This window comes from Pseudophryne corroboree, chromosome 11, assembly GCF_028390025.1.
Source record: "Pseudophryne corroboree isolate aPseCor3 chromosome 11, aPseCor3.hap2, whole genome shotgun sequence".
Classification (NCBI taxonomy): Eukaryota; Metazoa; Chordata; class Amphibia; order Anura; family Myobatrachidae; genus Pseudophryne; species Pseudophryne corroboree.
In genome coordinates this window covers 215,389,595-215,400,863 of record NC_086454.1, presented here as the reverse complement: position 1 = coordinate 215,400,863, position 11,269 = coordinate 215,389,595, and the positions used below count along the sequence as shown (strand labels likewise).

General features: G+C 49.3%; 1 non-coding gene across 1 annotated transcript; it reads right to left on the bottom strand.

Moving 5' to 3' along the window:
• Window positions 1–10,392: 10,392 nt before the first annotated feature.
• On the bottom strand, window positions 10,393–10,557 carry LOC134970726 (U1 spliceosomal RNA). Its single transcript, XR_010189996.1, has one exon. It is a non-coding gene; the product is annotated as a U1 spliceosomal RNA (small nuclear RNA).
• Between the last annotated feature and the right edge of the window lie 712 nt (window positions 10,558–11,269).

The window sequence follows — 11,269 nt, the reverse complement described above, 5'->3', positions numbered from 1 at the left end:
CAGGCACTGCAGGGTGCAGGGCACGGGGGGGGGGGGGCACCCTGGGCAGCATAAATTCCTCACAAAAGGCTGGAAAAAGTGGACATTAGTGCCTGGGCACTGTCCTTACCCCGCTAGCGTAATTAATTATTTCTGAGCGGGACAGATACGCGCCATTACAGCGGCGGGGCTTCTTCCTCACCTCACCAGAACATCTTTAGAGCATTACAAGTCTATCACTATAGAGTTTATTATTTCCCAGACTGTGTACTTTTGGCGCTGGATTGTGAGCTGAAAAATCCTCTGTGTCCCTCTGACAGATTTACTGACGGTCTGTCCCCCATAAGCCGGTGTGTCTGTGGGTACTTGGTATATGTGTGTCAACATGTCGGTGGCTGAATGTTTTTCCCAAGAGGAAACTATATTAGGAATGCAGACATATGATGGTGGCCCTGTTGGCACCACCAATAACTGACTGGGTAAATGTTTCAGTAATATCAGAGTAAGGTTGGATAAATCTGTGTCCCAGACACAGACGTAGAGAATAGATGTGATATTCATGGCTATGTTTCTTTTCCCTCAGGCCCCGCTGGGTCGCAAAAATGTTATTTTGCCCAGTTACTACACACTGATACTGACACGGATACTGATACTTATGTCGACCATAATGTTTCCTGATTAGATCCAATATTGGCAAGGAGCATTCAGTACATGATTGTGGATATTAAGGACATATTAAAATCACTGAAGACCCTGCTGTTCCTGACAAAGGGGTCTATATGTATGTATATATAGATATATAATGAAAGCTGATGTAACGTTCCTCCATCTCTGTTTGAGAAAGTCTGGGCCAGCTCGACAAGATGGTTTCAAATCCCCAAAAGGATTCTGGTTGTTTATTCATTTCCCGCCGCGGACAGAATAAAGTGGGAGTCACCCCCTGTTCTGCACGGGGCCCTGTCACAAATCCAGCGGATCGTATGCAGGAAGCTACATTATTTCTAGTTATGTAACCAGGGGTACATTACTTAGACCTGCCATTACATGTGCATGGGTGAGTAGTAGTATTCAAGAATTGGTCGAATACCTTGTCATCCGATATAGATACCCTGGAGAGATGGGATACTCCTTACGTTGTATCATATCAAGGACACTGCAGCATACTTACGTGAGACTGCAAGGGATATAGGACTCTTGAGTTCACGGGCCAATTTCATGGCAGTGTCGGATAGGAGGGCATTGTGGATTCACCAAGAGAATGCTGATGCTGACTCCAAGAAGAAAGGGAGTCTCTTCCCTATGAAGGTGAAGCCTTGTTTGGTGACTGCCTAGTTAATTTGATCTCGGCAGCTCCCGCAGGTAAGTCAACCTTCTTGCCCTATGTTCCCTCCCAACGGATGAAGACGCATCATTATCTGATGCAGTCATTTCGGCCCAATAGATATGCAAGAAGTTAAGATTCCCCTTTCTTTGCAGGTAGAGGAAGGAGAAGAGAGAAGAGGTCTGCATCCTCTTCAAGATCGCAGGAGCAGAGATCATCCTCTGCTTCTGCCAAATCCACTGCATGACGCTGGGGCTCTCTTGCAGGAGCCCGCACCAGTGGGGGCACGTCTAAAACTCTTCAGTCAGTTCTGGATTCATTCGGACATGGACTCGTGTGTTTTACAAATAGTGTCCCAAGGGTACAAACTGGGGTTTCAAGATGTTCCCCCTCACCGATTGTTCAAACATTTAGTTACTGTGCTATTCCTGGGTTATATAGCGCTGGGGTATGTGCTGGCATACTCTCTCTCTGTCTCTCCAAAGGGCCTTGTGGGGGAAATGTCTTCAGTAAAAGTATTCCCTGTGTGTGTGGTGTGTCGGTACGTGTGTGTCGACATGTCTGAGGAAGAAGGCTATATTAGAGAGGAGCGGGAGCAAATGAACGTGGTGTCTCCGCCGACACCTGATTGGATGGATATGTGGAATGTTTTAAATGCTAGTGTAAACTCATTGCACAAAAGATTAGACAAGGCTGAAGCTTTGGGACAGTCAGGGTCTCAATAAATGCCTAATCCTATGTCGCAGGGACTGTCAGGGTCTCATAAGCGCCCACTATCCAGATTGTTGACACAGATACCGACACGGATTCTGACTCCAGTGTCGATTACGATGATGCAAAGTTACAGCCAAAATTGGCAAAATACATTTGATATATGATTATGGCAATAAAAGATGTTTTGCACATCACAGAGGAGCCCCCTATCCCTGACAAGAGGGTACATATGTACAAGGGAAAGAAGCCTGAGGTAACCTTTCCCCCCTCACATGAGCTGAACGAGTTATGTGAAAAAGCTTGGGAATCTCCTGCAGATTTCCAAAAGGATTCCCCTTTCCCATCAACGGGTAGGTTACGATGGGAATCCTCCCCTTGGGTGGACAAAGCATTAACACGCTTAACCAAGAAGGTAGCCCTCCCGTCCCAGGATACGGCTACCCTCAAAGAGTCTGTTGACCGCAAACAGGAGATTAGCCTGAGGTCCATTTATACACATTCAGGTACCTTACTCAGACCGCCAATTGCGTCGGCCTGGGTGTGTAGTGCTGTAGCGGCATGGACGGATACCCTAGATAAGGCTACTATTTTATTGCCCCTGGGGCATATAAGAGATGCTGTCCTATATATGTGTGTATGCAAACTACAGGTGGTGCTGCAGGGCTCACACCCTTTTACTTGTCTTGTAGAGCAACTCTGGAGCTGTTACTGGGTCCAGCTGCTGCAAGAAATCAGCTTGAATGCTTCAGGGGCTTGGGCATGGCCAACATGAGCCCCACACTGATGGGGGTGTATAAAGCGATCTAGGGGTCATCCAAGCGCAACCCCACAAAGGCCGCCATGCCCTGCGTGACCATTTTCTCTTTTCATATGCAGACGAGGGTTGCAGCCAACTATGCCCATTGCTTGGATGACATCACCGTATGCAAATCCGTCTGCTGCAGACCTTTCCCCAGGAATGCTTGTACTAGTTGTTGCATATGGTTTGATGTTTGAGGGTGCTTCAGTATTAGGCAGCCTTCCGCCCTCTCATGTTCATCTGAAAATATGTGGTCTCCCTGCAGTTCCCTTGTGCTTCCTCAGTTGAATCTCCTTAACTTGACGGGTGTGTGCCCGAGCAGCCGCCCTCCACAGCCCTATCCCAGCACATGCTTTTCTTGCGTATGAGATCTCTTGATCATGAAGATAGTTCTCACAGGGTGAGGTTCATCCATTACATTTTAAAGTAGGAAGGTACAAATTACATATTCAAATTACATATATGTGCTGGATTCAAATGTTTTCCCCCCTTCCTTTCTCAATTGTGCCCATCAGCAGCTATTCTAATGTTGCTGCCAATGGGTGTGACACATTCATTTCTTCTGTGGGGTACACTGGACTCCACAAGGATTCACATTGGGGTGTAGAGTAGGATCTTGATCTGAGGCACCAACAGGCTCAAAGCTTTTGACTGTTCCCAAGATGCTCAGCGCCCCCTCCTCTATAACCTCGCTTCCATGAACAGGGAGCTCAGTTTGTAGTTGGTGCCTTCAGTAGCAGGCCACTTAAGAGGGGGCTGCCTCAGGCAGCCTATTCTTAGCTATTAATTTTGACAAGAAAAGAAGAACTTTTTTTTATAAGAATCTACAAGGGCTGCAGCAGGCTAGGTCTAATAGACATCTTTACTGCAGCTCCATCACTCCCAGCGGCGCAGTATACTCCCGCGCCCTGATTGCTGGGTCACTGCAGCGGAGGCTACGGTTTCTTCCTAAGGTCAGTCACACACACACCGCCCTCTGGGATCACGAGGCCGCTGATGAAAGGGAGGTAAGGGACTTCTGTGCCCACACTATACCGTGATCCAGCGTGGCTGTAGGGGGCGGGCCATGTGCGCACTGGCGTGGACACTGATTACTGGGCAGCCGCTCCACTAGCCACCAGGGACAGTTAAGGAGCACAGCTCTGGGGGGTTTTCTCTTATATTAACCCCATTTTGTACTACCCGCAGTGCATTGTGATAGGTAATAGAGCCTGATTCAGGTTGGATTGCAATCGCAATAAGCAGTCCAACTGCAAAAATTGCTAAGAGCATACGCATGCGCCTGCATTTTCTGCGGCACCCCGCAGTTAATGCGATCGCCTCTGACTGTCAATCGGTGCTGGGGGGGGGTCAGCAACACTCCATTTCCAAGTCGGAGATGGAGCGGTGCGTGGGCAGGGCTTCAAAATGGGGTCGGCAACGGAGAAAAAGGAGGCGTGGTCAGAGCGGCTGCATGACATCACATGCAGCAGCTGCGATCACAAAAATGGTGGCGGCTTCCTGCGCACACATACAGTCTGCACCAACAGGAGGCTAACCCATTTTTTATGATCACGCTGAACTGCACTGCGACTGCAATTTCAGCGTGGTCAAGAAGGGAGGCGGCATGCTGGGTGGCCCCAGCATGCGAACCAAAGGATTGCAAATTCTGTTACTTAGCAGAATTTGCAATCCTTACTGAATTAGGCCCATTGATTACAAAATGTATTTGTAAATATTTGAAGTTTTTCTTCAGGGACTAACACAAAAGATGCTTGGGGCTACTAACACATGGGTAAGCCACGTAAAGCTTCCCATGGGTCAGTGGCATCACAACGGGGTTGCGGCCCACACCCGAGTGTCACCCGCCAAGGGGGGTGACACCAAAGTGCCGGCTCTTCTTCAGTGACAGAATATGGGTGTTTCACTGTGACATTACGTGCAACACCCAGTTTCTGTCACTGTGCAGGAGCCAGCACCATTCACACCCTAGTCCCCGGGTGCAGCACTCAACACCCGGGATACCCGGAGCAACAAAATGGAGATTCAGGCCAACAGGCCACACCCCTACCTATGAGACCATGCCTCCATTTTACCATTGCGCTGCTTATCTGTGCGCACTGCATTACAATCTCCCTCGCTGCCTCTCTGGGTGTCACCAATGATAGTGACACCTTTGCCATGCTTGTAGCAGCTGGTCCTAAGATCTACGCCTCCAGCCCTGAGTGTTTGCCCTTGTGACTTGTTGATCATCATAGCGAAGCAGATTCTTACAGAAAACTGCAGGGGCTTAGATTGAAAAGAAAAACATTTACGAACCCATCATTTCAGCAACAGGGTCTGCCACACGGCTGACTGAAATGACTGGTTGGTTTGGACCCCCACCAAAAAAGAAGCAATCAATCTCTCCTTGCACAAACTGGCTCTACAGTGGCAAGATGTCCACCTCATCATCCTCCGATTCCTCACCCCTTTCACTGTATACATCGCCCTCCTCACAGATTATTAATTCGTCCCCACTGGAATCCACCATCTCAGATCCCTGTGTACTTTCTGGAGGCAATTGCTGGTGAATGTCTCCACGGAGGAATTGATTATAATTCATTTTGATGATCATCATCTTCTCCACATTTTCTGGAAGTAACCTCGTACGCCAATTGCTGACAAGGTGAGCGGCTGCACTAAACACTCTTTTGGAGTACACACTGGAGGGAGGGCAACTTAGGTAGAATAAAGCCAGTTTGTGCAAGGGCCTCCAAATTGCCTCTTTTTCCTGCCAGTATACATACGGACTGTCTGACGTGCCTACCTGGATGCGGTCACTCATATAATCCTCCACCATTCTTTCAAAGGTGACAGAATCATATGCAGTGACAGTAGACGACATGTCAGTAATCGTTGCCAGGTCCTTCAGTCCGGACCAGATGTCAGCACTCACTCCAGACTGCCCTGCATCACCGCCAGCGGGTGGGCTCGGAATTCTTAGCCTTTTCCTCGCACCCCCAGTTGCGGGAGAATGTGAAGGAGGAGCTGTTGACGGGTCACGTTCCGCTTGACTTGACAATTTTCTCACCAGCAGGTCTTTGAACCTCTGCAGACTTGTGTCTGCCGGAAAGAGAGATACAATGTAGGTTTTAAATCTAGGATCGAGCACGGTGGCCAAAATTTATTGCTCTGATTTCAACAGATTGAATCCTGGTTAAGCGAATTAAGGGCTCCATCCACAAGTCCCACATGCCTAGCGGAATCGCTCTGTTATAGCTCCTCCTTCAATGTCTCCAGCTTCTTCTGCAAAAGCCTGATGAGGGGAATGACCTGACTCAGGCTGGCAGTGTCTGAACTGACTTCACGTGTGGCAAGTTCAAAGGATTGCAGAACCTTGCACAACGTTGAAATCATTCTCCACTGCGCTTGAGTCAGGTGCATTCCCCCTCCTTTGCCTATATCGTGGGTAGATGTATAGGCTTGAATGGCCTTTTGCTGCTCCTCCATCCTCTGAAGCATATAGAGGGTTGAATTCCACCTCGTTACCACCTCTTGCTTCAGAGGATGGCAGGGCAGGTTCAGGAATGTTTGGTGGTGCTCCAGTCTTCGGCACGCGGTGGCTGAATGCAGAAAGTGGCCCGCAATTCTTCGGGCCACCGACAGCATCTCTTGCACGCCCCTGTCGTTTTTTAAATAATTCTGCACCACCAAATTCAATGTATGTGCAAAACATGGGACGTGCTGGAATTTGCCCAGATGTAATGCACGCACAATATTGGTGGCGTTGTCCGATGTCACAAATCCCCAGGAGAGTCAAATTGGCGTAAGCCATTCTGCGATGATGTTCCTCAGTTTCCGTAAGAGGTTGTCAGCTGTGTGCCTCTTATGGAAAGCGGTGATACAAAGCGTAGCCTGCTGTTCTTGCTGCGGGAGGCAATACATCTATCCAGTGGGCTGTCACAGTCATATAGTCCTGAGTCTGCCCTGCTCCACTTAACCACGGACATGTGGACTAGTGGACATTGGGTACAACTGCATTTTTTAGGACACTGGTGACTCTTTTTCTGAGGTCTGTGTACATTTTCGGTATCGCCTGCCTAGAGAAATGGAACCTAGATGGCATTTGGTACCGGGGACACAGTACCTCAATCAAGTCTCTAGTTGCCTCTGAATTAACGATGGATACCGAAACCACGTTTCTCACCACCCAGGCTGACAAGACCTGAGTTATCCAAAGACCTGCTGGTGAGAAAATTGTCAAGTCAAGCGGAACGTGACTCGTCAACAGCTCCTCCTTCACATTCTCCCGCAACTGGGGGTGCGAGGAAAAGGCTAAGAATTCCGAGCCCACCCGCTGGCGGTGATGCAGGGCAGTCTGGAGTGAGTGCTGACATCTGGTCCGGACTGAAGGACCTGGCAACGATTACTGACATGTCGTCTACTGTCACTGCATATGATTCTGTCACCTTTGAAAGAATGGTGGAGGATTATATGAGTGACCGCATCCAGGTAGGCACGTCAGACAGTCCGTATGTATACTGGCAGGAAAAAGAGGCAATTTGGAGGCCCTTGCACAAACTGGCTTTATTCTACCTAAGTTGCCCTCCCTCCAGTGTGTACTCCAAAAGAGTGTTTAGTGCAGCCGCTCACCTTGTCAGCAATCGGCGTACGAGGTTACTTCCAGAAAATGTGGAGAAGATGATGATCATCAAAATGAATTATAATCAATTCCTCCGTGGAGACATTCACCAGCAATTGCCTCCAGAAAGTACACAGGGATCTGAGATGGTGGATTCCAGTGGGGACGAATTAATAATCTGTGAGGAGGGCGATGTACACAGTGAAAGGGGTGAGGAATCGGAGGATGATGAGGTGGACATCTTGCCTCTGTAGAGCCAGTTTGTGCAAGGAGAGATTGATTGCTTCTTTTTTGGTGGGGGCCCAAACCAACCAGTCATTTCAGTCAACCGTGTGGCAGACCCTGTTGCTGAAATGATGGGTTCGTCAATGTTTTTCATTTCAATCTAAGCCCCTGCAGTTTTCTGTAAGAATCTGCTTCGCTATGATGATCAACAAGTCACAAGGGCAAACACTCAGGGCTGGAGGCGTAGATCTTAGGACCAGCTGCTACAAGCATGGCAAAGGTGTCACTATCATTGGTGACACCCAGAGAGGCAGCGAGGGAGATTGTAATGCAGTGCGCGCAGATAAGCAGCGCAATGGCAAAAAGGAGGCATGGTCTCATAGGTAGGGGTGTGGCCTGTTGGCCTGAATCTCCATTTTGTTGCTCCGGGTATCCCGGGGGTTGGGGGCTGCACCCGGGGACTAGTGTGTGAGTGGTGCTGGCTCCTGCACAGTGACAGAAACTGGGTGTTGCACGTAATGTCACAGTGAAACACCCATATTCTGTCACTGAAGAGGAGCCGGCACTTTGGTGTCACCCCCCTTGGCGGGTGACACTCGGGTGTGGGCCGCAACCCCATTGTGATGCCACTGACCCATGGGAAGCTTTACGTGGCTTACCCATGTGTTAGTAGCCCCAAGCATCTTTTGTGTTAGTCCCTGAAGAAAAACTTCAAATATTTACAAATAAATTTTGTAATCAATGGGCCTAATTCAGTAAGGATTGCAAATTCCGCTAAGTAACAGAATTTGCAATCCTTTGGTTCACATGCTGGGGCCACCCAGCATGCCGCCTCCCTTCTTGACCACGCTGAAATTGCAGTCGCAGTGCAGTTCAGCGTGATCATAAAAAATGGGTTAGCCTCCTGTTGGTGCAGACTGTATGTGTGCGCAGGAAGCCGCCACCATTTTTGTGATCGCAGCTGCTGCATATGATGTCATGCAGCCGCTCTGACCACGCCTCCTGTTTCTCCGTTGCCGACCCCATTTTGAAGCCCTGCCCACGCACCGCTCCATCTCCGACTTAGAAATGGAGTGTTGCTGACCCCCCCCCCCCCCAGCACCGATTGACAGTCAGAGGCGATCGCATTATCTGCGGGGTGCCGCAGAAAATACAGGCGCATGCGTATGCTCTTAGCAATTTTTGCAGTTGCTTATTGCGATTGCAATCCAACCTGAATCAGGCTCTATTACCTATCACAATGCACTGCGGGTAGTACAAAATGGGGTTAATATAAGAGAAAACCCCCCAGAGCTGTGCTCCTTCACTGTCCCTGGTGGCTAGTGGAGCGGCTGCCCAGTAATTAGTGTCCACGCCAGTGCGCACATGGCCCGCCCCCTACAGCCACGCTGGATCACGGTATAGTGCGGGCACAGAAGTACCTTACCTCCCTTTCATCAGCGGCCTCGTGATCCCGGAGGGCGGTGTGTGTGTGACTGACCTTAGGAAGAAACCGGAGCCTCCACTGCAGTGACCCAGCAACCAGGGCACGGGAGTATACTGCGCCGCTAGGAGTGATGGAGCTGCAGTAAAGATGTCTATTAGACCTAGCCTGCTGCAGCCCTTGTAGATTCTTATAAAAAAAAGTTCTTCTTTTCTTGTCAAAATTAATAGCTAAGAATAGGCTGCCTGAGGCAGCCCCCTGTTAAGTGGCCTGCTACTGAAGGCACCAACTACAAACTGAGCTCCCTGTTCATGGAAGCGAGGTTATAGAGGAGGGGGCGCTGAGCATCTTGGGAACAGTCAAAAGCTTTGAGCCTGTTGGTGCCTCAGATCAAGATCCTACTCTACACCCCAATGTGAATCCTTGTGGAGTCCAGTGTACCCCACAGAAGAAATGAATGTGTCACACCCATTGGCAGCAACATTAGAATAGCTGCTGATGGGCACAATTGAGAAAGGAATGGAGGAAAACATTTGAATCCAGCACATATATGTAATTTGAATATGTAATTTGTACCTTCCTACTTTAAAATGTAATGGATGAACCTCACCCTGTGAGAACTATCTTCATGATCAAGAGATCTCATACGCAAGAAAAGCATGTGTTGAGATAGGGCTGTGGAGGGCGGCTGCTCGGGCACACCCCCGTCAAGTTAAGGAGATTCAACTGAGGAAGCACAAGAAAACTCTTGTCTGGGGACAACAACTGCAGGGAGACCACATATTTTCAGATAAACATGAGAGGGCGGAAGGCTGCCTAATACTGAAGCACCCACAAACATCAAACCATATGCAACAACTAGTGCAAGCATTCCTGGGGAAAGGTCTGCAGCAGACGGATTTGCATACGGTGATGTCATCCAAGCAGTGGGCCAAAGTTTGCTGGAACCCTCATCTGCATATGAAAAGAGAAAAGGGGCGCTTGGATGACCCCTAGTTCGCATTGAACACCCCCACCCTCCTTCGGTGTGGGGCTCGTGTTGGCCATGCCCCTGCCCCTGAAGCATTCAAGCTGATTTCTTGCAGCAGCTGGGCACTGTAACAGCTCCAGAGCTGCTCTGTAAGGCACATAAAAGGGTGTGGGCCCTGCAACACCACCTGTAGTTCGCATTGTGCGTTGGAAGGCACAAAGTAAGCAGACGGGAGAAGTCAGGATAGTGCGCAAGGGCATAGAAGGGAGGGGCTCAAGAAAAGAGAAGTGGAAACAGACAGCAAACTAGGCTGGAGAGAGACCTGAGACAAAGAGATCTGAATTATACCAGAGCCAACCAGGGGAAAGCACAAATGCAGTCCCCCCCTACCACAAATTATGCAGTCGAGTTTCCCACATTTGGTGGAAAACACAGAGGTCAGCATACCCAGAATGCAATGAATGAACCTCACCCTGGGAAAACAATCTTCATGACCATGGTATCACCTATGCAAAATAAGTATGATTTGAGATAGGGCTGGGGAGGGCCGCTGCTCAGGCACACCTCCGTCAAGTAAAGGAGATTCAACTGAGGCAGCACAAGGGAACTCTCATCTGGGGACAACAACTGCAGGGAGAACACATTTTCAGACGAATGTGGGAGGGCAGAAGGCTGCCTAATACTGAAGCACCCCCCAAACAACAAACCAAATGCAACAACTAGTGCAAGCATTCCTGGGGGAAGGCCTGCAGCAGATGGATTCGCATATGGTGATGTCATCCAAGCAATGGGCATAGTTGGCTGCAACCCTCGTCTGCATATGAAAAGAGAAAATGGTCACGCAGGGCATGGCGGCCTTTGTGGGGTTGCGCTTGGATGACCCCTAGATCGCTTTATACACCCCCATCAGTGTGGGGCTCATGTTGGCCATGCCCAAGCCCCTAAAGCATTCAAGCTGATTTCTTGCAGCAGCTGGACCCAGTAACAGCTCCAGAGTTGCTCTACAAGACAAGTAAAAGGGTGTGAGCCCTGCAGCACCACCTGTAGTTTGCATACACACATATATAAAATAGTAGCCTTATCTAGGGTATCCGTCCATGCCGCTACAGCACTACACACCCAGGCCGACGCAATTGCCGGTCTGAGTAAGGTACCTGAATGTGTATAAATGGACTTCAGGGTAATCTCCTGTTTGCGGTCAGCAGACTCTTTGAGGGTAGCCGTATCCTGGGACG